Here is a 27,566-nt window from a genome sequence, read left to right as displayed (position 1 = left end):
GTCAGTGGTGGTTATCCCCTTTCTAATTCTGGCTACTTTTATGAGGTATTCTGCCATGTTACAACTTCTCTACCAAGGGGTGTCGCTATGCGGCACGCTGTTCGAACTCGGCATTAAAAAGGAGGCCCCTTATCATTGAGCTTACAATTTAAATCAAAAAACATGCAGCGGAGACTGTATTATCCTTAATAAAATGACTGATATCCTCAAACAGACATAGAGAGAGAGAGGGAGAGATAATTGAGCATTATGAAATGTAAGAAGGGCTACTCTTGCCGTATAGCAGGTACAAGGGAGCTGCAATAGTAAAAATGTGTCAATGTGCGCATAGGTATGGGTGGTAAGATGTAAACAATACAGAATATGTAGGTGAATGACGATGATGATGTTACCAAAGACGAACTTGATGGCAATTGAAACGATCCCGATAAGAGTGGACTGTATGGCTTATGACAATGCTTGTTATTCCTCCGAATTGGGGAATAATAAGCGTATAAACGAAATCTCAGCACCAAGAGAAAATAAAAACAAGAACAAGTCAACGTTATAATAAGTATTTTATTAATAAAAGAATGGGTTAGTGGGTTAAAATTGATTAGGGCTAGAGTGAGAGTAAGGGAAATGAGATAAATAAAAAGAAGGAGGACCTTACCGATCGAGCGCTGGAGAATAAGTGGTCAATAGTAATTTTGTAGAAAGGCAACTTAGCATTGTGTGTTTCAATTCAATGTCATTTCCTTAGTACGAATGTCATTTATATGAGTCATCCTTTTTTTTATTATAACTCCATTACCATATCCATAGTTACAATATATCTAAATAGGGACTGGTCTGTATCATATTAGATTTAGGTCCTAAGAATTCTTATAAATACAAGTCATAGTTTCAGCGAAATTAAACAATAAGTCCGCTTGTTATGGCAATAAAGGGAGAACTATGAAACCTTTCACTTCCCGCGGGAATTAGTTCCTTTTCAAGTGTTAGTTTCTTTTAAGACTTGTCTCAATTAATGTTTGGGACGCAAGTTAATAGATTTTTAAAGTGTTCTGGTGATCTATAATACATCTACTTGCTTACTAACAAAGATAGGGAAATTTGAAAAAAAAATCTAAAAAAGCAAGAGTGGCAGGCAAATTAATGCAAGAAAATCAAAGTAAAATTTTATGGTACGTTGGCGGGACCAAAATTTTTTATATGCAAGCTGTGAGAAACAAATCCTAACAATATTCTCCTTCGGACTTAGTTAAAAATTAAGCCGATTAACCTATAGAAGGCGAATACCCTTCATATAGTCCTTCATAAAGGATGCCATATAAAAATAAAAAAATATTTTTTAACAAAAAATTTATTATAATTTATTTCGCATTGGAAATTTTGCCCATGAACATTCCTTTTTTTATAGCCGAGTCCGAGCCGAGACGGCGTGCCGCAATGCGACATCTCTTTGGAGAGAAGTTTTACATGGCATAGTACCTCAAAAATGTTGCCAGCATTAGGAGGGAAAACCACCGCTGAAATTTTTTTCTGATGGTCTCGCCAGGATTCGAACCCAGGCGTTCAGCTTCGTAAGCGGACATGCTAACCTCTGCGCTATGGTGGCCTCCTCCTTAAAAACCCAAAATTTTGAATAAACGATGCTATGAAGCTTTATACATTAATGGATTAAAATGGTCCTTCGATATGACATCATGAGCAGCTAAAAGCCTAAGAGTTTATCATTTGTGTACTTATTACACCGATTTAGCCCCAGGAAGCATAATCCGCATAGAAACAGAGACCAAATGTGTAAAAGTTTTGAATAATCTTTACAGCTATTTAATTGTTCTAGACTACTACTGAGGACTTTTAATTTAACGTACAATAGTTCATTTCATAAACTTAAACATAATTCAAAGTATTCAAGTAGGCTTTGACGGGAACGATAAAGAAACCCCATTCATTCAATTTGAACTCATATATCTCTTGAACTTTTGCCCTACCACAACAATTCAAAATCTTTCCCCTTTTGAAGCGCTGTTAATAAGTTAAATAACAGAAATTAATCAAACTAAAAAATGGAAAAAAGATAAATCGTTTTGTAAAATTAAATTCGCACGAAACAAAAACAAACGTCAGTAATACATTAAAATGCAATTTTCCTTACAGTGGCGGCGCTTTTGTGTTCGAGTTTTAAATCACCACAAGCCCAAGGGTGTTGAGGGAGGAGCAGTATTTTGGAAAATCTACGCTTCTAGCCATAACAATTGTTTATATTGTCTAAGCACTGAGTGGTAGCAGTTTTCAACAAAACTATTCGTAAACAAGTAGGTGAGGTTGGCAAATGGACAAAGTCGACTTTGTGATGCAGTACAGCCAATGAGTTAGAGGGTGGTGTATAGAGAAAGTTTATCAACAGACTCTCTTAAACAAATAAGACCATGGTTATATGAGAAGGAATCAGGAAAGTTAAGCAAATCTTCTAGTTCCTCAGCTTCAGTTAACCAAACTGTACTCTTCTTTCTTTCACTGGGTTACATTTTATGTTTTAAACTTTTATTATAACCTAGACCTGTAGGGTATTGAAATTAAACTAAAGCAAAAAATGCTAATTAAGCTTTTGAACTCAATACCAATTCCCCATTGAGTAGTTGTCAGTAAGACATTTGCTTGAAGGCAATTGGAAAATGGCTAAATAACAAAGAAATCGTTACTTGAAGTGCAAATGAAATGAATTTTTTCTCGATTTTTTTATTGTCATCTTTTTTTCACAGAAAACGAAAACGTTTTACATGTTGTTTTTTTTTATTTGCTGCTGGCAACCATTAAGTTTTATCGTTTCTTTACATTTTTTTTTTTGAAAAGAGTTTTAATGCGACAAAAATATTCATTTTTTTTTGAAAAAGCCGGTTTCACGTAAGATTATTTGACTTTGTTTATTTCCTGTTGGTGCCGTAAAGACGAGAAAAAAAAAACGCGCACTCAAGATAACGTAACAGCATACGGTATGATACACGAATAGGATACCATTAATAATCGTCCATTAATTATAAACCCACACAAACACTTCACATGTATCAGATCAGATGCCTATATTGATAATGATGATCATGATGATGTCGTTGATAATGAAGTTGTCAATGACTCTGATGACGACGATGGCGTCGGTGGTGATTATGTTTATGACTCAAATCATAGAAATTCGGAAGCCATTCCTAAAGATTTAAAAGAAGATTAAAAAAATATTTTATGGCTAATTTGAACATCGTTAATTTGTTCAAGAATTGCTTTTCATTTATCATTTGCATAAATATTCAAGGAGTTGCAAATGCAAGTTTTTCCCATGAACATTTCACTAAGGAACAGGGGCAAACTTCTCACATATCAATGAATGCAGTCCGATTCAAGTTTAAGCTCAATGACAAGGAGTGTCCTTTATATAGCCGAGTCCGAATGGCGTGCCGCAGTGCGACACCTCCTTGGAGAGAAGTTTTACAAGACATAGTACCTCACAAATGTTGCCAGCAATAGGAGAGGAAAACCACCGCTGAACTTTTTTCTGATGGTCACGCCAGGATTCGAACCCAAGCGTTCAGCGTAATAGGCGGACATGCTAACCTCTGCGCTACGTTGGCCTTAAGGAGTTACAAGTATTTTAAGTTATAAACTTCGGACCTTCAACAGAAAATTGAATTTTCGTTTGCGAATTTTAAATTTTTCATTTCTTATTGGAGTTATATGTAAGGACGTTTGGAATGAGTTCGGCCGTTCGGATATCTACCACCTTGGATTTATTAACCATCCTTTTTTATATAATAAAATGTGTGGTCGATCTCGACATATTTAGTTAAGTTAAACTAGTAAAAACGCATTAAGTTCGGCCTTTCCAAACTTGGGATATCTTCCACCATGGATTTATTAACCATCCTATTTTATTACAACTCTATTATATCTATATTTGGTCGATTTCCGACATATTTGGTTCAGGTACGAAGAAGCCTTATACAAGCCATAGATTCAAATTTCAGAGAAAAATTGTAATAAATGATGCTTTTATAAGCGTAAGACCCTAAATCGACAGATCGGACTAAACGGCAGCTATATCCAAATAAGGTCTTATGTGGAGCATAATCGGTTAGGATATCGGTTGCCCTGGCAAAACTGACTGTTCCAAATTCCAGCCAATCTGGTACTTAATACGCTTTTTATGTTCTTAAGGCTTTAAATCAGCAGATCGGTCGATGTGGTAGTTCTGCGTTTAGCAATGCTCGGTTCGGATATCGACTAGTCCATTTCAACTCACTATTCTAAATTTCAGCGAAATCGGATTATAAATGCGGATTTTATTGGCTTAAGACCCTGATTCCGCAGATCGGTCTTTATGGCAGATTTACCCACAAACATTTCATTATGCAACAGGAACAAACTTCGCAGTCACCAATGGGTGCTATTGCAGATGTACCCACAAACATTTCATTATGGAACAGGAACAAACTTCGCAGTCACCAATGAGTGCTGTCCGAAACAAGTTTAAGCTCAATGATAAGAGATCTCCCTTTTATAGCCGATTCCGAACTGCGTGCTTCACTGCGACACCCCTTTGGGGAGATACCATACCTTTTTTTCAAATGGCACAGTAACTCGCAAATGCCACCAACATTAGAAGGGGGATAACCACCACAGAATTTTTTTTCGAAAATTCTTGACAGGATTCGTACTCAGAAGCAAGGCATTAAAAGGGGACGTTTGGACCTCTTCGCCACGGTGGCGATCTAATCTACGACCCCTAAACTACGAATAAAAGCGAAATGGTTGAGTAAGACCAGGAACTAAAAAATAATTTTTAATCAGTATCATTCGTCTACGATAGATTTCAGCGCCATTTATCGCTAGAAATATTTTCAAATTCATATTCAATTAGTGGTGATGGTTTAACGATTTTAATCGCAAATTCCATTAAAAATCGTTGGCTTCCAGTTTTGATAAGACTGTTATATAATTCACCATAATTACCTAGCAATAATTTCAAATCACATTAAAATTTCGAGGCTCTTTCCTCAATTAGGATAATTTTTGCGAAAATTCACGCCCAATTTAGCTGCCATTTGGATCGCGATAAATCAATTCAAATGACGATGAAACGATATGCAGCATTATTTTCGAATTTTCGCGTGAAATCAAATTCGTGTAAAAACAGAATTAGGAGTATGATCCATAAAGACAAAATTTTTCGATTTGGTTTTTTTTAGCTCTGAAATTTATCTTTTACATGCATTACCTTTTATTGTCGTATTAAGAATTCTTTATAACGCTAGGGCAATGGCTCTACACGCTTGAATTTATTTGAACTTACAAAACGTTTAATGTACTTCATATCGAAATTCTTGAATTCTATATCCATATAAAGAATTGTTGAAACAGCAGGTTGCCTTATTGTTTTTTTATCATATTCCAATATATGTCTGTTCTTATCTCTTTGTTTTTCTAAAACTTTGATGACTCATTTATTGTGAAAGTCGAAATTTCTCTGTTCGTTTTGTATTATTTGCCATTATGACCGCAGCAATGCGGTGTCATTGTTTCCAATATTTGAATTCTTTCTATTGTTCGTTAACCACACTGCTCAATGAACTTCGCTATTCAAATTAAGGTGCTGTCTGCCTTTAGAATGGACATTTCTTTATTGCAAAAAAAAACAGACGACTGACATGCTAAGTACTGCCATGCAATGTGATTATTATGGTTATATAGAAACAAGAAAGTGTGAAATTTTGCACGTATTTTTCATAAGTGCTGATAATGTCTGTTTTAAAGCCAACAATCAACTTGAAAAATTTACAATAGGCATATTGATATAAAGGAAGGGTTTTAATACCATGTTCAGATATAATTTTGTCAAAAATTATTTTTACTGAAATGTGTAAAAAGAAGTTAGCTTAATAAGAAAAAATGTTTCATATTGTTGTATACTTATAGAAAATATCAATATTGTTTTTTATGATCACCAATTTAGGAAGAGGTGTACTAAACTAGACATTGTAACGCATCAAAATAAGTATATATATTCTTGATCGTCTTGACATTCTAAGTTGATCTAGCCATGTCCGTCCTTCCATCCATCCCCCTATTTGTCCGCCTGTCGAAATCATGACAGCAATCGAACGAATAAAGATATCCTTTTGAAGTTTTGCACAGATACTTCATGTTGAATTAAGTCATTGAGAATTGCAAATTGGGGCTATATTGGTTCAGATTTGGATATAGCTCCCATGTAAACCGATCCGCAATTATTATCCGATTTGGCTGAAATTTTGCTATGACTTCCAATAAGTGTGCCAAGTACGGTTCAAATAGGTTTCAAATAGCAAATTTTGCCCATGAACATTTCATTAAGGAACAGGGGCAAACTTCTCACATATCAATGAGTGCAGTCCGATTCAAGTTTAAGCTTAATGATAAGGGGCCTCCTTTTTATAGCCGAGTCCGAACGGCGAGCCGCAGTGCGACAACTCTTTGGAGAGAAGTTTTACATGGCATAGTACCTCATAAATGTCGCCAGCATTAGGAGGGGAAAACCACCGCTGAATATTTTTTCTGATGGTCTTGCCAGGATTTGAATCCAGGGGTGCAGGGTCATGGGCCTCTGCGCTACGGTGGCCTTGGTTGAAATCGGTTATAGCTCCAATATAAACCGTTCTCCCCATTGTAGATCTTGAGCCCCTGAAGGCCGCAATTGTTGGCCGATATGACTGAAATTTTGCCCGTAGTGTTTTGTTAAGACTTTCACCATCCATGGGGGAAAATTTTCAAGAAGTTTTATGTTACGATTTCTAGCGGTTGTTCCAAGTATGGTCCAAATCGGTGAATAACCTGATGTAGCTCCCATATAACCGATCCACCGATCCCGATTACACTCTTGATCCCTTGCAAACCGCAATTATTGGCCGTTTTGACTTAAATTGTGCACGTAGTGGTTTGGTATGACTCATTACTCATGGTTAGTACAGTCTAAATCAGCTTATAGTCTGATAAAGCTCCCATATAAACCCATCTGTCGTTTGGCCTTTTACTGCTCCTAAAATCATCAATATTTGCCTAGTTGGGCAGAAATATAGTTCGTAAAGTAAAATTACGCCCTTCAACTATGTTACTTTGCGTAAAGTTTTAGCAGAATCCATGGCGATAGGTTCCCAAAATTCATCCCGACCGATCTTAGCACGTTTTTAATTGTTTCAATATATAATTGGTTAGCAGATTTTCCAAAATATGGTACTGTTCTTTAGAACATTTTCTTTCAAAAATTTCTTAGGAAATTTGCAAATTTCATTTTCTTTAGTAAATATTTCCACTTCAAACATTTTGTTAAAATTTTATATACATATATAGACAATTTTGTCGTTGGATTACTTTAGCTTTAACCATTGTGTTTTTATTCAATGTCTTTGCTTCTATTTCAAAGTGGAAAATAATACAATAAAAACCCTTTAAAGAGTTTCAGCAATTGAGGTGTGCTAAATGGATTGGAGGGCGGGCTTTAGCGATTGCGAATTCGGCCTTTGTCAGAGGTCTCATCAGCTTGCGATGCCACCAAAAGATATCATGCTCTCCCCTACTCACTAATTAGTGAGCAGTACAATGGTGGAAGCATGCCTTTCGAATAAAACGTCGGATACATTCAAAAAATACATTTAACATCAGCAACCCCCACAAAGCCAAAAACTTATCCAGACAATCTTTGATGGCCATGGAATAACCTTTCAATATCAGTATATTGCAGCTACTTCTTTTTCGACGTGCTGTTCGCGCATTCATTCGTTTTTGAGCTTATTTTGTCTAGACACAGAAAAAAAATTTAAAAGTTTTATTTTTCTAAAAAATGACAAAAAAAAAATTATAAAATTTTTTAAAAAATTTGTTAAAGTTGTCTCTAGAAAACGTCTCTAGAAACGAAATATCCATTTCCGACCCCATACAGTAGGGTCGTCGTAAAAATCTAGGTCCATCGTCCATCTGTCCCTTTGTCTGTTGAAATCGCGCCAAAGTCTTTAAAAATAGAGATTTTGAGTTGCAACTTTGCAGAGTTTCTTTTTTTCCCAAAGGCAGGTTAAGTTCGAAAATGGGCTTTATCGGAATATATTTTGATATAGCCCCCATATAGACCGATCTCCTGATTTAAGTCCTTGGGGCCAAGAAAGGCGCATTTATTGCGCAATTTCGCTGATATTTGGCCCAGTGAGTTGCGTAAGGTCCCTCGATCATCGTACCGATTACCGGTCAAGTAAAGGTTATGTTTGGATATAGCCCCAAATAGACCGATCTCCCGATTCAGTATCTTGAGCTAATAGTAGGGGTACTTATTGACCGATTTGGATGATATTTGACATTTCGATTTCAGCGAAATAGGATAATAAATGCGCCTTTTGTGGGTTCAAACCTTAAATAGGGAGATCGGTACATAAGGCTGACATAGCGAAATGTAGCCCCGATTGTCAAACGACCTAGCCTAATTACGCTATGTATGGCCCCTATCGGGAGATCGGTATATATGACAGGTTTCTCCAAATATTGACCGATTGTGACCATATAGAGCTCGCAAGTTGAATAGCCTAACACAACTCACTGTACCAAATTTCATCGAAATCGGAAGAAAACTGCTCCTCCTATGAGGCTCAATACTCTATATTGGAAGACCGGTCTGTATGGCAGCTATATCCAAATATGATCCGATCTGGACCATGTTCAACAAATAGATGGAGGGGTCTTCCAGAACGCGCTGTGCCAAATTTTATCGAATTCGGATGAAAAATGCTCCTTTTATAGGAAAGAAATTCTCCTCTTCTCATTTTGAGGGTAAATAAACTTCGCGCCCAGTCCAAACTTAACGCCTTTGTACTTGTTTTTACCCAAAAATGCCAAATAATTTGAAAATTTTTCTCTTCCCTGAAAATTTGTGATGAACACACGGTTTTGGCTTTATGATGCGTTTTCATGTTTATTTTAAGGCACATAAAGCAAGACCCTTACCCCTCTGCCAAATGAAACTTTCGACATTTGACCAAAAGCAGTAAAATGTGGCAGTAATGAAGCCTCAACTGGTTTTAAGTACGCATCAAATTTAACAGACAAAAATGCTAAAATACAATACAAAACTTGGTAAGTACTCTACCAATGGACCGACAGACAGACGGACGAAAGTCCAACCAGGCCAGACTGACAGCAAACAAAAAAAAAAACACACACACATAGCGTCAAGAAGAGTTTTATGACTTTTTAACAGCTGCAAATTCTTGTATCTCCATAAAGAGCGGAAGACTTGGAGTGGTTTGGTTTCGTTAGCTTGGTTTTTTATTTCATACTCAAAATATGAACTCGAAGGGTTTTGCAATGCCTAAAACTGCGGCTATCGACACAAAGAACATGAACTCAATACCAGTTATTATTATTAAGCCAAGAGCAAAGAACGTGTGCTTTAAGCGGCCATAAGACATGCATGCAGGTATATGTGCCATATGTCCAAACTTCCATGCTTCCGCCCGTACGTCCGTCTGCCCTTCGCATCAGTATTGCTAAATGTTAAATTTTGTCAAATCTTAATTATAACTTGTTTAAAAGCAGGCTCTGTATGAAAGTGTGATTTCAAAGTTAAAAACAGAAACAACATTTTTTTTTATGGCGAGCAATAAAAGGAAATTGGGATCAAATTTGTTAAAGATGGTATTTTGCAACATTTTATTTAGGTTGAATAAAAATTTTCTATACTAAAAGAAATGGACAGAACTTTTTAATGAAATATAAAAAAATAGAAATTTTTAACTAAATTCCCCATAGAAATAAAATTTTTATGAAAGTACAGTTTTGAAAAAAATTGCTATGGAATTTAAACTTCAACAACATTTTACATGAAAATAAAATTTCAAATCAAGTTTTGACAAAATCCTATATATAACAAGTAAGGACGGGCTAAAGCAGGGCGAAGCTAACCTTATGTTACCCTACACCACATTGGATATGCAGGCTAAGTCTTGGAATCGGTTAACAAATGACCAAAATATTGCAATTCTAGTCCAAATCAGCCAAACATATATACGGGAACTATATCTGAATCTGAACTGATTTCTATGAAATTCATCAATAAAGTCAAGACTCAAAAGAGAATCACTTGTGCAAATTTTCGTGAGAATCGGTTAACAAATATCAAAATTATTGCAATTTTAGTCCAAATCGGAGGGATATATATATGGGAGCTATATCCAAATCTGAACCGATTTCTATGAAACTCACCATTAATGTCAAGACTTATAAGAGAACCACTCGTGCAAAATTTCGTGAGAATCGGTTTACAAATGACGATATAATTGGAATTTTAATCCAAATCGGACGAACATATATATGGGAGCTATATCAAAATCTGAGCCGATTTTTAGGAAATTCACCAGTAATGTCGAGACATATAAGAGAATCACTAGTGCAAAATTTCGTGAGAATCAGTTCACAAATGACGATATAATTGGAATTTTAATCCAAATCGGACGAACATATATATGGGAGCTATATCAAAATCTGAGCCGATTTTTAGGAAATTCACCAGTAATGTCGAGACATATAAGAGAATCACTAGTGCAAAATTTCGTGAGAATCAGTTCACAAATGACGATATATTTGCAATTTTAGTCCAAATCGGACGAACATATATATGGGAGCTATATCCAAATCTGAACCGATTTTTATGAAATTCGTCAATAATGTCAAGACTTATAAGAGAACCCCTCGTGCAAAATTTCGTGAGAATCGGTTAACAAATGACAATATAACTGCAATTTTAGTCCAAATCGGACGAACATGTATAGTGGAGCTATATCTAAATCTGGTCCGTTTTCTATTAAACTCACCAACAATGTCAAGACTTATAAGAGAACCCCTCGTGCAAAATTTCGTGAGGATTGGTTTACAAATGACGATATAATTGCATTTTTAGTCCAAATCGGAGGAACATAAATATGGGCGCTATATTGAAATCTGAACCGATTTTTTCCAAATTCTATAGGTTTCGTCTCAAGGCCCAAGAAAATACTTGTGCCAAATTTGAAGACGACCGGATGAAAATTGTGACTTCTACTTTGTATAAAAATTAACATGGACAGACGGACAGACAGATAGACGGACATAGCTAAATCAAATCAGAAAGTGATTCTGAGTCGATCGGTATACTCTTTTCCTTCTGGATGTTACAAACAAATTCACTAAATTATAATACCCTGTACCACAGTAGTGGTGTTGGGTATAAAAATCAATTAGGTTTTGTTTGTTTGTCGGTTTGTTTGTTCCGTATAGACTCAAAAACGGTTGAATCGATTACCTTGAAATTTTCACAGATTGTGTAGGAAGGGGGGCGCACCCTCCCCCTTACCCTAAAAATACCACCCAAAATCAAAAGTGGACCGTCCGGGACAATATGGGTATCAAATGAATGGTATTGAAGAGTAGAATACGAATATGGTATTAAAATCTGGGTACAAGCGCCCAGGAAGTCGCCCTAAACCTCAAAACGCTTCCAAGCAAGGAACGTTCATATCAATATGGAACTCAAATGAAAGATATTCGGGAGTATATTACGAATCTGGCATACAATATCAGGTCGAGGTTTAGGGAGTCAGTCGGCCCCTTTTTAGGTGCCAAGAGTTGAAATCGAGAGATCGCTCTATATGGCAGCTATATCCAAATCTCAACTGAGATGGGCCAAATTGAAGAGGGATATCGAAGGGTCTAACACAACTCACTGTCCCAAATTTCGGCGTAATCGGGCAATGAATGCGTCTTTTATGGCTCCAAGAACTTAAATCAAGAGATCGGTCTATATGGCAGCAATATTCAATTTTGGACCGATCTGAGCCAAATTGAAGAAGGGTATCGAAGGTGCTAATGCAATTCACTGTCGCAAATTTCAGCGACATCGGAAAATAAATGCGCTTTTTATGGGTCCAAGACCTTAAATCGAGAGATCTGCCTTAATGGTAACTATATCCAAATCTGGACCGATCTGGGCCAAATTGGGGAAAAATGTCGACGGGCCTAACACAACTCAGTGTCCCAAATTTTGGGCAAAATTTTATGGGCGCAAGACTTTAAATCACGAGATCGGTCTATATGACAAAAAAAAAGAAAACAATTAAGAGCCTGCTAAGTTCGGCCGGGCCGAATCTTATATACCCTCCACCATGGTTGCATATGTCGGTTTCTTTGCGCAGTATCTGTTTTTAAGCAAACCAAGTATAATGAAGCGAACTCGGGATATCGGTTTATATGGGAGCTGTATCAAGCTATAGATCGATTCTGACCATATTGCACACGCATGTTGAAGGCCATGGGTGGGGCCGTTGTACAACATTTGTGCCAAATCGGATGAGAATTGCGCTCTCTAGAGGCTCAAGAAGTCAAGACCCAAGATCGGTTTATATGGCAGCTATATCAGGTTATGAACCGATTAGGACCAAACTTCGCACAGTTATTGGAAGTGATATCAAAACACTATGTGCGAAAGTTCAGTCAAATCGGACGAGAATTGCGCCCTCTAGAGGCTCAAGAAGTCAAGACCCAAGATTGGTTATATGACAGCTATATTAGGTTATGGACCGATTAGGACCATACTTAGCAAAGTTGTTGGAAGTGATATTAAAACACTATGTGCGAGATTTCAGTCAAATCGGACGAGAATTGCGCCCTCTAGAGGCTCAAGAAGTCAAGACCCAAGATCAGTTTCTATGGCAGCTATATCAAAACATGGACCGATTTGGCCCATTTACAATCTCAATCGACCTACACTAATAGGAAGAATTTTTGCAAAATTTCAAGCGGCTAGCTCTACTCCTTCAAAAGTTAGCGTGCTTTCGACAGACAGACGGACGGACGGACAGACGGATCACGAATATATATACTTTATGGGGTTTTAGACGCATATTTCGAGGTGTTACAAACAGAATGACGAACTTAGTATACCCCCATCCTATGGTGGAGGGTATAAAAAATCTAAGAAAAATGTTTTATATAAATAAAATTTTTTATTCTATAGTAGAAAAAATGTTTTTTTTCTGAATTTCTATGGACATTTTATGGAGATAAAAATTTTTCAACTGTTTTAAATTATTGTTACTATTTTTATTTATTATTATCTTATAGAAATAAAATTTTCAATAATATTTTCTATATATGTTCATACATATATATTTATTGTATGGTTTACCCAACTCAAGTTCTACCTTTCCCTAAGGTTTCTGAATGTTCAGTAATATTTGGATTTCTTATGAAAAAGACCAGCCACCTTGACTTGTGTTTGCTATTTACACTCTAAATATGGGTATGATGAAGTGCTTCAATTTATTTCCTGTTTAACAGGAAGACCAACAACAGATTTCATAATAAATTCTCTGTATGTGTTAGCATTTTCTCAATGTCTCTCCACATGTCCATTACACAACCCACGTTTCAAAGACTTTTGTCTTTGGAAATTCATTGGGTTCTTTTCGACATGTGTTTGCATGTACAAACAAATTCACTTCAGGTAGTTCTGCTTCTTATTTTACGTGTCTTTTTTTCAGGATAGTTTAACAACTAAATTTTAAAATCGCCCATTGTTTTGAGAGGCGAAAGGCTAAAAAAAAATATTTGTCTGTGATTTCTCTTGAAGTCATTAGGCTTCTAAATCATCAGTGTCTGAGGTAGGTCATATTCATCATCATCTTCGTCTTTATGGACAAACGACTGGATTTGGCGGCTATGGCTAATTCTTAATCTGTTGTCAAGGTAAGGCTACCTGAAATTTTAGGCTTAAGCCATAAGCCACAGATGACGTATTGATGAATTCTTGGTAACATGAGAACTGTGATTTAGGTAATATGAGTGCTTTTTGCTGTTGTTGCTGGTGGCCAAATACGAGTATGCTGTTCAACGTTTGGGGAAAATGAGATGTATTTTTTTTTTGCAAATGTTGTCAAAATTTTGTTTTCCAAGAAATGTTTAAAAATGTTGTTGAATTTTTTAGAAAAGATTTTGGGGCTAAGGCCCTCAAAAGACACATTGACTAAAAATTGTCACATTGAGTTGCGCAAATACCCCTACAAATACTCATCATCCATATTAGGGGTGTGAAGGCTTCAAGGGCCGTACGTTGGTATGTTGTACTTTAACCGAATCTATTGCTGAAACGCCTCTATGATATAAATACCACAATAATCACGCTCGACAACCCTGTCTATTAGCTGTACTTTTTCCCAATGCGTGTGTTTTTGTGTAATGACAGATTGTTTTTTCTACACAATTACACTGCTCCCATGGTATACACAAGAATCGGTGCATCTGTTGGAAGTTGTACTGATGGCTTTGAACGCCAGACAACAGCTACGGCTCTCGCTGCTGCTCCGTGTGCTCAGGTTCGAATCCCGGCCGCGCTCTGCCGAATTTTTTAATTTTCAAATCTTTTTGCCTGTTAGGGTGCAGATCATTAAATTTTACAATTTCTTGTTTGTTTCTCTTTCGAGGTAAGCTGATTAATCGGAGCTTCTTCTTTTATTTTTTAAAATTTTATTTGGTATTTTTTAGTTGTAATTTGATTTCGTTTTATTTTTAGTTTTTATTTTATTTTATATTATTATTTATTATATATTATTTTATTTATATTTTAAAAACCTTCCAAAATTAAATTGTAAGTTAAAATTTTGTCGCAAAACAAACAGCAATTTCGTTTTTTAGTTTATTATACTACATATTCGGTCGACAATTCCCAATTCTTTGCCTTATAAATAACATGTAAAGTTAGCTGCTTTAAGAAACCCTTTAACCACGTGTGACCATTTGAGATTCAGTCAAAGCTAAACAGTTTCCATAAATTATGACTTTTCTTAAAGATTATTGACATTTATGTCTCTGCACATAATTAACCTCCAAAAATAATTTACCGATATTATTTTACACAAACTGGGCCACCTGGTTTGGACCACCAAACGACTGACTAATCTTTCCCCAAACTTTAAATAACTTTTCAGTTGGAGTCAACAAAGTGTGTGCATATATTAGTGTAATTTAAAACTACGAAAGATGGTTTAGTAAATAAATATTAAATATCCCATACATCTATTTATGAAAACCACTCGTTCTAGTGTTCTTGCCAAGAAATAATATCAAATTTAGGCCCTTAGAATTAATTCAAAAACAAAATTCAAGCTGAGATTAAAAGTTTGGTTTTTTTTAAAGCCCCAACATCACCACATGAGATTTAGGTGTTGTGAATGAATCGAAATCATTTACATGTAGGCCATAATTTGTTAATATATTCAAATAGGTGTCCCTAGCCAGCATCATTAGGTGACGTGAAATATGGAATAAATATTGAAATAAATACTCATGCTGATTTCGGAACTTTATACTTCCTTAAGAAGAAATGTATTGAAAATTTTCGAATTCATTGATTATTATCATTGATTTATTAACAATGAAGCATAGAAATATGTTTGGGTTACCTGCTGCTTGAAAGTATTGTCCACAATTTTTGTTAAATTTGTTTACTAACCTGCAAAGAGAAAAAATAAAATATTTATTAATATTTGAATTTAAAACGAGTAAAAGTGTGTTTAAATCGTTCGGGCCGAATCTCATATACCCTCCACCATAGAACACATTAATCAAGTTCTTTGCCCGATATCATTTTATAGGCAAACAAAGGATAACGGATAAGAATTGGTATGCCATTGGAGTTTTATCAGGTTATGGGCCATACTTGGCTTTGATGTTGCAGACCATAGTAGGTGTCATTTTCAGCGTTACTATTGGAAAATTTCAAAAAGGGACACAAATATAGCATATGTTGAAAAAAGTAGCAAAATTTTTCTAAATAGGTGGCACAATCTAGTGGGTTGCCCAAAAAGTAATTGCGGATTTTTCATATAGTCGGCGTTGACAAATTTTTTCAACAGCTTGTGACTCTGTAATTTCATTCTTTCTTCTGTCAGTTATCAGCTGTTACTTTTAGCTTGCTTTAAAAAAAAAGTGCGCGAAATTTTGTTTACATTTGTTCGTTTGGCGTCAATTTTAATATGGAGCCCACAAAGGAGCATTTTCGTCATATTTTACTTTATTATTTCCGTAAAGGAAAAAACGCGGAGCAGGTTGCTAAAAAGTTACGAGATGTGTATGGTGATAAAGCCTTAAAAGGAAGACAGTGTCAAAATTGGTTTCGCAAATTCCGTTCTGGAGATTTTTCACTTAAAGATGAGCCACGTTCAGGTCGGCCGTATGAAGTTGATGATGACTAAATCAAAGCTTTAATTGAATTGGATCGTCATGTAACTGAGCGTGAGATAGGAGAGAAGTTAAATATACCAAAATCAACCGTTCATTATCACATAAAAACTCTTGGACTGGTGAAAAGAAAAAATTGAAAAAATTTGTCAACGCCGACTATATGAAAAATCCGCAATTACTTTTTGGGCAACCCAATATATAGGCATAACGTTCGGTAAAGCCGATTCCATGTATTAGAAGTTTTCTAGACAATTTCTCTCACTGTGGAGGCCATGGCATGCTTATTTAAGGCCATAATAGTCTACGATATGGAGAATTTCAGCCAAATTTAATAAGAATTTGCTCTGCAGGGGCTCAAGACTTAAACCGAAAATGGATTTAATAAATAAAAAGTATTTGAATGAGAACAAGTAAAAAGGCGTTAAGTTCGGCCGGGCCGAACTTTGGATATCCACTACCTCGGGTATATATGTAAACTAACTTTCATCAAAATCCTGTGAAAATTGCATACCTTATATCCCATAGTAGTTATATTGAAATATTATCCGATTTGGACCAAATACCAATAGTACAAGTCATTGTTTAATTGTGTAAAACAAAATATTGGTCTTTTTAGTAGCTATATTAAAAATAAATAGATCTGAACCATATACAATATGGATGTTGAAAAGCCTAACATAAGTCACTGTGTCAAATTTCAGTTAAATCGCATTATAAATGCGTCTTTTTTGAGGCCAAGACTTTAAATCGAGATATCGGTCTATATGACAGCTATATTCAAATCTTCATCGATCTAGACCAAATCGCAGATATGTGTGGAGGGGCATAACTTAACTTATGGCTCCAAATCTTAAAACCGTGAGATCGGTCTATATGGCAGCTATATCCAAATATAGACCGATCTGTGCCATAATAAAGAAGTATGTCAAGGGGCTTAACTTAACTCACTGTCCCAAATTTCGGCGACATCGGACAATAAATGGGCCTTTTATGGGCCCAAAGCTTTAAATCGAGAGATTGGTCTATATGGCAACTATATCCAAATATCGACCGATCTGGGCCCAAAATCTTAAATCGAGAGATCGGTTTATATGACAGCCATATGCAAATCTTGATCGATCTAGGCCAAATTGCAGAAATATGTCGAGAGGCTTAACATAACTGACTGTCTTTTATGGGATCAAAACCTTAAATCGAGAGATCGTTCTGTATGGCAGCTATATCCAAATCTGGACCGATCTGGCTTAACACAACTCACTGTCCCAAATTTCGGCTACATCGGATCATAAATGCACCTTTTATGGACCAAAGACCATAAATCGAGAGATCGGCCTATATGGCAGCTTTATCCAAATCTGAACCGATCTAGGCCAAATTGCAGAAAGATATCGAGGGGGGCCAAATTAAAGAATGATATCGTGGGGCCTAACACAACTCACTGTCCCAAATTTCGGCTACATCGGATCATAAATGCACTTTTTATGGACCCAAGACCTTAAATCGAGAGATCGGTCTTTTGGCGGCTTTATCCAAATCTGATCCGATCTGAGCCATATTGCAGAAAGATTTCGAGGGACCTAACCTAACTCACTGTCCCAAATTCCGGCGACATCGGACAATAAATGCGCCTTTTATGGGCCCAAAGCCTTAAATCGAGAGATCGGTCTATACTGCAGCTATATCCAAATCTGGACCGATCTTGACCATATTGCAGAAGTATGTCGAGGGGCTTAACTTAAGTCACTGTCCCAAATTTCAGCGACATCGGACAATAAATGCGCCTTTTATGGACCCAAAGCCTTAAATCGAGAGATCGGTCTATACTGCAGCTATATCCAAATCTGGACCGATCTTGACCATATTGCAGAAGTATGTCGAGGGGCTTAACTTAAGTCACTGTCCCAAATTTCGGCGACATCGGACAATAAATGCGCCTTTTATGGACCAAAAGCCTTAAATCGAGAGATCGGTCTATACGGCAGCTATATCCAAATCTGGGCCAAATTGAAGAAGGATGTCGAAGTGTTTAACACAACTCACTATTCTAAATTTTAGCAAAATCGGACAATAACTGCGCCTTTTATGGAATCAGGTCCTTAAATCGAGAGAACGTCTGGACCGATCTGGACCAAATTGAAAAAGGATATCGAGGAAGGATTCACTATCCCAAATTTCAGCAAAATCGGATAATAAATGTGGCTTTTATTGACCTAGACCCTAAATCGGGGAATCGGTTTATATGGGGGCTATATCAAGATATAGTCCGATATGGACCATCTTTGATCTTAACCTGCTTATGGACAACAAAAGAACCTGTGAAAAGTTTCAGCTCAATTTCACTATTTTTGAAGACTGTAGCGTGATTTCAACAGACAGACGGGCGGACATGGCTTGATCGTCTTGGATTTTTACGCTGATCAAGAATATATATACTCTATAGGGTCGGAAATGGATTTTTCGAGGTATTGCAAACGGAATGACAAAATGAATATGCCCCCATCCTTTGGTGGTGGGTATAATATTAAAAACTAGCTGGCCAGTGGAAATTTCATTTCCATTTTACCCTATATATAACATTTTGTTAATCAAACTAATTTTAGTTCTATTTTTATAGAGCGTTTAATGCTAGATAACATTAACTAACAATGTCTACCCTGTCCTATAATAGAAGTTTCTTTGTTCCAAACACCTTATCATATCTATTATAAGTTTCTGTGTAGTATGTAACCTTTCAAAAAAACCTCTGTGAAAACAAAACCTTCTCCATTAGACAAACTATGGAGCCATATCTTATCTAGAATAGAAACATAAACAAGCATTGGGTAAATAAAGTGGTAGTCGCTGCAAAACCAACAAAAAACTAGTAAATAAAACACCAGTGTTTTATATAGGTCAGAATGAATGTAGGGGTAGTACGGTTAATAAAAGTAACTTAAGCTGTATACTTAAGTAAGTGTATAAAAGCTAAAATTGGAAAAGATTTAAGCTTGTATAACACCTTGTAAAGAGGTTAATATTCTTAATCCAAGTTGCCATATTGTTGGATTGTAAATTGATTGTCACATTTTGCAGATTTACAAATATTAACAGATTATGTACCCTCAATATTAGATTGAACCCTTTCAATGATTTCAAAAAAAAATGTCACGTAGTCCATTTAGGAGACAACAAAGGGTTTTTTTTGAGCGATTGGTTTTAAGTTTTAGGGCATAAAGAATGGGTGCATCTGTAGGAGGGACTTTGCAATATGGGGAAGTATAGAAAATAAAAATACTGGCCATGAGGTTTGTTCAAAACAAAGGTTCTCTTACTAGTAGAAGTAAGGCGACTTGTAAAGCACCTGCCTCTTGGAGAAGAACAAGAAGATAATTCTGTTTCTGGAAATACTTAATTAAAAACCATTTTTAATCCGATTCGGGGCTCAAGAAGCAAAATCGGGAGATCGGTTTATATGGGAGCTATGTCAAGCTATAGATCGATTCAGACCATATTGCACACGTATGTTGAAGGCCATGGGAGAAGCCGTTGTACAAAATTTGTGCCATATCGGATGGTAATTTCACCCTCTAGAGGCTCAAAAAGTCAAGACCCAAGATCGGTTTATATGGCAGCTATATCAGTTATAGCTGATATAGTTATATCAAAACACTATGGGCAAAATTTCAGTTAATTCGGATGAGAATTTCGCCTTCTAAAAGCTCAAGAAGTCAAGACCCAAGATCGGTACAGATACTTAGTACAGTTATTGAAAGTGCCATCAAAACACTATGTGCAAAATTTCAGTCAAATCGGACTAGAATTGCGCCCACTAGAGGCTCAAGAAGTCAAGACCCAAGATCGGTTTATATGTCAGCTATATCAAAACATGGAGCAATTTGGCCCATTTACAATACCAACCGACCTACACTAATAAAAAGTATTTGTGCAAAATTTCAAGCGGCTAGCTCTACTCCTTCAAAAGTTAGCGTCCTTTCGACAGACAGACGGACGGACATGGCTAGTTCGACTTAAAATGTCACGACGATCAAGAATATATACTTTATGGAGTCTTAGACTCATATTTCGAGGTGTTACAAACAGAAAGACGAAATTAGTATACCCCCATCCTATGGTGGAGGGTATAACAAGTAGGTTAGGTCAGGTGAGAGTGGCAGTCCTTTACAGGCTCACTTAGACAATTTTAAGTCCATTGTGATACCACAGTAGCGACAGACCAAGTCTTCTGGCGGGAATCGAACCCTTGACTCCTGCACTGGTAATCCAAGATCTCTACCAACTCAGCTACCAGGGCGCCGGTAGCCGAAATTCTTAACCAAGTCGGTTAAGAATTTCGCTATAAAGTGCCCATGAAGAAAAGTCGGGAGATCGTTTTATATGGGAGCTATATTAGGTTATGGACCGATGCAGACCATATTTTGCACGAATGAAAAATGTCACAGAAGAAGTCGTGCTAAATTTCCTCCAAATCAGACAAGAAGTGCATTCGTGAGATCGGTTTATATGAGAGCCTCTTTAGGTCTTAAGCCGATTCATTTCATACTTGGCACGTATAATAGAGGTCATACAATTATAAATGGGCCTTATCGGTTCATATTAAGATATAGCTCGCTATACAGTGGCCCATGAAGTAAAGTCGGGAGGAGATCGGTTTATATGGGAGCTATATCAGGTTATGGACCGATGCAGACCATATTTGGCACGTATGTAGAATTTCACAGGACTACGAGCTCACTTATGCAAAATCGGTGCGGCAAGTGATATCATGTTTGGATCTTGTGGGGAAGATGATGAGACGTTGGATCATTTACTACGTCATTGCCCGGATTTCGTGGCTAAAAGACAACGTCAGACATGAACCGGGAGTGGTGTGGAAAACAATTAAGGATTTTGTAAGTAGTACGGAATTCCTAACCTAAAATGTTATTTTTCAAGGTTTCTTTTAAGTTTTTAGAGCGCACAACAAGCCGATTACTGGCTTAGATGTATGTCCATAGTCGTAGGGAGCAGATTAATTTCCGCACCCTCTTTTCAACATAACCCACGGAGAGTTGCATTAGATCCTTCGATATCCGTGTCAAATATGGTCTAAATCATAAGTGTACAAAGAAGGCCTTTGGGCGCGGGCTAAGGGTTTTTTGCTATTTATTGCTCAAAAATCCATGCTTGGGGTCTACAGTCGCATCTGGATTCAGGGATATTCGACTATTCCCTTTTTCGCTTTTGCGGCCAAAAACCGGCTTCGTATTTTGCAATTTACGAAGCCTTTTGTGGTTCAATTTTATTTTGATTCAAGGTTTGGATTGCAGACAAAATTTACAACGTTTATGCCGTATCCGATTGTACACCACAACTCTTATCGTCTAAACAAATAACCCTAGTTCCACAAAAACTCTTTACCCACTAACGATTACTTAAATTGTATTAAAATAATCTCGATTTGGTACTAAAGCCAATAACATGTTTGTATTAAAAGCAATACATGTTTGGTAATAAATTAAATACCAAATGGTATTTACGTTTAATATTTTACCCATACCAAGCGGTATTGTTTTGATACCATACGGGATTGATTCACTATCAATACCGTAAGCCATCAAAAAAATCAGTTTTAGTACTAATTTTTTTTTTTTTAATCTTTTCTGACGAGGAAAAAGTTGTCCCGAAATTTCTATGCCAGGAGTTCTTTTCTCCACACAAAATCCATTTTATATACATGATTTGGATGAAGTCTGGTATTCTGTATGTGAAAAACGAACGATGACTTAGGAACGTCTCGTCATCTTCCCCACATGATTAAGTTTATTTACAGGAATGCTCTAACAGCCAAGCCATCTGCCGGCGCTTAAATTGTTTTGATACCATACGGGATATACCATAGAAATAATCGCTTTTGGTATTAATTTTTTTAACACATTTTTCTGACAAAGAAAAAGAAGCCTCGAAAAGTCTATGCCAGGAATTCTGTTCTCCACACCAAATCCATTTTATACCCATGAATTGGATAAAGTGTGGTATTGTATATGTGAAAACGGGGCGATGACTTAGGAAGTGCCCTAACGTCTCGTCATCTTCTCCACGATCAGTTTTTCGGAATTTTAACTCAGTTTCTTGATCTTCAATTGGTTGTATACTAGTCCTACAATCTCCATGGCTTCCGTGCAGCTGGTCCAACGAGATGACAGTACTAGAATTCCTTCCCGGTACAGTATAACCAAGAAAACAACACACGCTCGAACATTGAGCGCCCGTTCTAGGTTAAATAACCAGCGGGAAAGGACACCGACTTCGAGGCTTGATATCACTTCCTGTTTTCCATCCGTGAGGCCTGGTCTCCGAATTTAGTCTTTATATTTGTTTAACATTGAATGACATTGCCAGGTTAGTATATGCCTTTCACTATACATGGCCTTAAGAAGAACAGAATTACTGCTTAACAAGTAAAAGCAAAAGTGGCTGCCTTATTCCAAAAAAACAGTATGCCCTGTTCTTCAATCACCATAACATTGAGCTGATGCCACTAAAATCAAGTTATTAAATTAATTTTTTTTTTATCACAGAGACTAAAGAACAGAGTTTTGTGCACTACACTTCACTTTTCAATTATCCAAAACTAATTGCTTTTGAAGTTTCCTTTATAAGACCACTGTGTTCCGCATCATTAGTATTTCAATAACTAGATTTGCTCCGAAGACAGCGCCTTATTGATGGACAGGCGGAAGAACTTAAGGCGATTTAAAATACAGTTTAACCTCGATTACCGGGCTTTCCCAGGATTAAGCTTAGCACGGAAAATCGAAAAATTTGGTTAACAGAGGTTTCTTTTTAATGTCATTATATATTTATATTGATTTCTTTCAATACCATACAGAGTTCTATGATGTTGTATACATATTGGGTTGCCCAAAAAGTAATTGCGGATTTTTTAAAAGAAAGTAAATGCATTTTTAATAAAACTTAGAATGAACTTTAATCAAATATACTTTTTTTACACTTTTTCTAAAGCAAGCTAAAAGTAACAGCTGATAACGGACAGAAGAAAGAATGCAATTACAGAGTCACAAGCTGTGAAAAAATTTGTCAACGCCGACTATATGAAAAATCCGCAGTTGTTGCAAGTGATACCAAAACCCTGCTTGCAAAATTTCAATAAAATCGGATAAGAATTGCGCCCTCTAGAGGCTCAAGGAGTCAAGACCAAAGATCGATTTATATGGCAGCTATATCAAAACATGGACCGATTTAGCCCATTTACAATACCAACCGACCTACACTAGTAAAAAGTATTTGTACAAAATTTCAAGCGGCTAGCTTTACTCCTTCGAAAGTTAGCGTGCTTTCGATAGACAGACGGACGGACGGACATGGCTAGATCGACTTAAAATGACATGACGATCAAGAATATATATACTTTATGGGGTCTTAGACGCATATTTCGATGTGTTACAAACAGAATGACGAAATTATTATACCCCCATCCTATGGTGAAGGATAAAATAAGTAAATTACGTTCAATAGAGGTTCAAAATGAAAAGCACATCATGCCGGTTATTAGGGGAACAGGTTAATAGAGGGCCGGATAATCGAGGCTCAACTGTATAATTTCTTTTTGAGGTTTGAGGCAATGACTTCCTGTTGTTACAAGCGGAGTGTCGAAGTTCCAAGGGTCGAATAAATCGAGTTCATTTAATTAGTTTTTATGGTGAAATCTATTATATATTTTTTATGAATTTATTAAATTAAATGATTCAACTCGTAAATCAAGAAAATAAAATTAATTTTTCCTACTTATTTTTATAACAATATCTTCAATTATTCAATATTGTCGTTAGATACTCTTGAAAATATTGCTTCAAGAAATGAATTAAATTTTATTTATAATTCTCACCATACTGCCAATGTTATTTCTATAACCCATTAAAAATTTCCCAGAATGGTTGTGATAAGCAAACAAAATTTAATTGTTACCGGCACTTATATTGAAAAACTCACTTCTGAGTATCTGAGAAATTTAAATGATGGAAAATATAATTATCGTACTCATAATCATATTCATTTCAGGGTCCACTTCTATAATTTCTTCCAACATATGAGCAGCACTATGTATGCACAGCTTATTGCATTTGTGAACGGTTTTAAATATTTCAAACATTTTTCTTCATTCAGTATATCGTTTATATACGAATATGATGTCATTATGGCCAATGTCTGTTTTTATTTTATTTGATAGCTTGGTAAGGTGTGTGTTTGATGCTGGCAACAAATAAAAGTGACAAAAAACTTCGATATCCACTATTTTCTGCTCTTATGACACTTTTGCCAGTTTCTAGCCAGGCTTAAATATTCAGAATCGTGACTTTGATATCAACTCTAATGGATTATTTGCGCTGGGTGTTATGTTCTATGTTAAGGGTATTTGCATAAATTAGGCAGAGTTTGACACCACTGACATATATACTGAAAAATATCTAAGCTGATGTATTAAGAATGCTGAAGGGAATATATCTGTATCCAATAAGTAAGATAAATATGATTCACAAAATATTTGCTTCTTTTTATAATAAACTAGCCGAACCGGGCTCGCTCCGCTGCGCCTTCTTTAACTCTTTAATATATTTTTAGAGTGGGGATACTTTGTCCTGAATGTGAATATCGAATTCTGTAGCCTACGTCCGCCTATGAAGCTGAACGCCTGCGTTCGAGTATTGGGGAGAATATTGGAAAATATTTAAAGGGGTGGTTATACCTCTTAATGCTGGTGACAATATAAAAAAATTCCCCCCCCAAAGAGGTGTCGCACTGTGGCACGCCGTTCGGACTCCGCTATAAAAAAAAGGTCCTTTATCATTGAGTATAAACTTGAATCGGAAAGCACTCACTGATGTGTGAGAAGTTTGCCCCTGCTTGGTTCCTGGGCAAATTTTTACTCTACTCCCCAATGCCTTCTTCTTTTTACGGTTTAGGGGTTATTTCGGGATGGGTTGGCCACCCTGACACTTGGTCTTTAAAGTAAATATAAACTTCGTCCTCTACTTTCAAATACATTTTATATGAGCCCCATATTGGCATGATCGGTAAATAAGTTATGTTTGAGGGTGGGGTGGACCCCAGGATCTTTGTCCCGAAAATGAGTATCAATTTCGTACTCTGCTCCCAAATAGCTTTTATTTAAGTCAAATATTGCCATGGTCAGTAAATACGTATTTTGGGGTGGGGCGGCTCTCCAATTACGTGGCTCTTCAATGGATATAAAATTCTTTTTTTTTCTCTCTAGCAACTTTCGTTTTGAGTTTTATATTGTGATTGGTCTATATATCCATTTGGCGGGTTTTGGTTGCCCCCGAGACACCCGACCCCAGCAATGTAAAAATGCAAATAAATTTCGATGAATCGCATTACCAATCTACGAGATCTGGTCTTTTCAAAATAAGGGTAATGAGAAGTCGTTTTTAGAAGTCGTCAAATATTTCGACTCAAGTATGAATATCAAGTTCGTATTCCACTCCCCAATACCTTTAATTTGAGCCCTTATGTTGCAATAGTCAGTAAATATGAACCGTTTGGAGGGTTTTTTGGGGCTGGGGCGGCCACCGGCACTTTGCCCTGGAAATAGATATATAATTCTTTTTTTTTTTCCAAATACCGTTGATTTGAGCTAAATATTGCCATAGTCGGAAAAGAAGTTCAGTTTAGGGGGTGGTTTAGGATGTATCTCCAAACACTTGGCTCCAAAAGTGGATATGAGATTCGTTTTCTATTGCCATACCTTTCATTTGTGTCCCATATTGCCATAATGGATCAATTAACCTATTCGACATATTTTTAGGGAGAAAATCGCCACCTTGACTTGAATGTTAATTTTATTGTCATATTCGTAATCTACTCCCAAATATCTTTCATTTAAATCCCATGTAGCCATGGTCGGCTGATATGCCAATTTGGAGGTATTTAGGGGTGGGGCGACCTCCCATTACTTGGACCTAATTTGTTATGCCATATTTGTAATCTACTGCCGAATATTCTTTATTTCAGTCCCATATTGATAGGAACGTCGAATTTTGAGGTTGGGGCGACCCGCTGGGTACTTGGACCCAAAGTTAAATACAATAATTTATTTAAGACTCCTATACCTTTTATTTGATACCCACATTGTGCCTAAAAGTCCACTTTTGGTTTTGGTTAGGGTTTTTGGGTTAAGGGGGAGGGTCCGCCACCATTCGATATCTAAAATTTATATAACCTTTGTTTCCTTCCACAAAAACCTACACAATCTGTGAAAATTTCAAGAAAATCGGTTTGGCCTTTTTTTTCTGCGGAACAAGTAATTAAACCTAATCTCATATAGCCATGATGGGTAATATGCTCATATGAGGCTTTTTTTTGAGGGGTGGGCTTCGATCTGATTTTCTATGCTAGATTCATAATTCTCTGCTTTTAGAAGTTTTGGAGTTAGGGTGACTGCCTAGGTACTTTGACCCAATTTTCAATACCATATTCGTATTCGACTCTTCAATACCTTTCATTTGAAATCCATATTGTCCTTATCGGTCCACTTTTGATTTTGGGTGGTATTTTTAGGGTAAAGGGGGAGGGTTCGCCCCCCTTCCGATATCAACAAATTATAAATTATATTCCTTCTTTCTGACTGTTTTTGTAATCTACTCCCGAATACCTTTCATTAGAGTCCCATATTGTCATGCTCTTCCAGAAAAACTATTTTAGGGGGTTTTGGGGCTGCGGCGGCCCCCCAGTAACTTGAACATAATTTTTAATATAAAATTCGTGCTCTACTTCTCAACACCTTTCATTTGAGTCCCATATTGTTCTGATCGGAACACTTTTATTTTTGGGTAGTACTTTTGGGGTAAGGGGGAGGGTCCGCTCCCCTTCCGATAAAAAAAAATTATATAGCCTATGTTATACAAACAAACACAAATTAATTTTTATATATAAGAATACTTATCTACAAGCAGTTACTTAACTAAATTTGCTTTTTTTTCTACTTTTTAGGTAAGTGATTCTTTATGCTGCAAACTTTCACAATGCGCCAGGTAAGGAATAAAAATGTTTCCCGACTTTAAGCTTTTTATTGCAAATACTTATAAGCCTAAATGAACAAAATTAAAAAAGGTATTGCAATTGCCATCATACATTACAATAGGCGAAACATTTCCTTTTCATATTTTTCAACCCTTTAAAGAAGACCGACATTTTAGTATCCATGGGTCCTCCAAAGGGGGTTTCCGTCTTTTGAATTGTTGTATTTTTCTTGTAAATTTGAGTCTGGTATTTTCATCGGTGGT

At 36.4% G+C, this 27,566-nt stretch overlaps 1 protein-coding gene across 3 annotated transcripts in view; it reads right to left on the bottom strand.

Annotated features, from left to right (window-relative positions):
* The window catches only part of LOC106084875 (uncharacterized), a 134,364-nt gene that overhangs the window by 61,218 nt on the left and 45,580 nt on the right, over window positions 1-27,566 (bottom strand). The window contains exon 3 of one of the 3 annotated variants that reach the window (XM_013248817.2): window positions 15,486-15,535. The exons of the other annotated variants lie outside the window; for them this stretch is intronic. The gene's annotated coding sequence lies outside the window, so the exon portion shown is untranslated. The remainder of the gene's footprint in view (window positions 1-15,485; window positions 15,536-27,566) is intronic. 3 annotated transcript variants of the gene reach the window in all.

The sequence above is a fragment of the Stomoxys calcitrans genome, chromosome 5 (genome assembly GCF_963082655.1).
Source record: "Stomoxys calcitrans chromosome 5, idStoCalc2.1, whole genome shotgun sequence".
In the NCBI taxonomy this organism is placed as follows: domain Eukaryota; kingdom Metazoa; phylum Arthropoda; class Insecta; order Diptera; family Muscidae; genus Stomoxys; species Stomoxys calcitrans.
The sequence above is the reverse complement of the archived record's forward strand: the minus strand, read 5'-3'. Positions and strand labels throughout refer to the sequence as shown.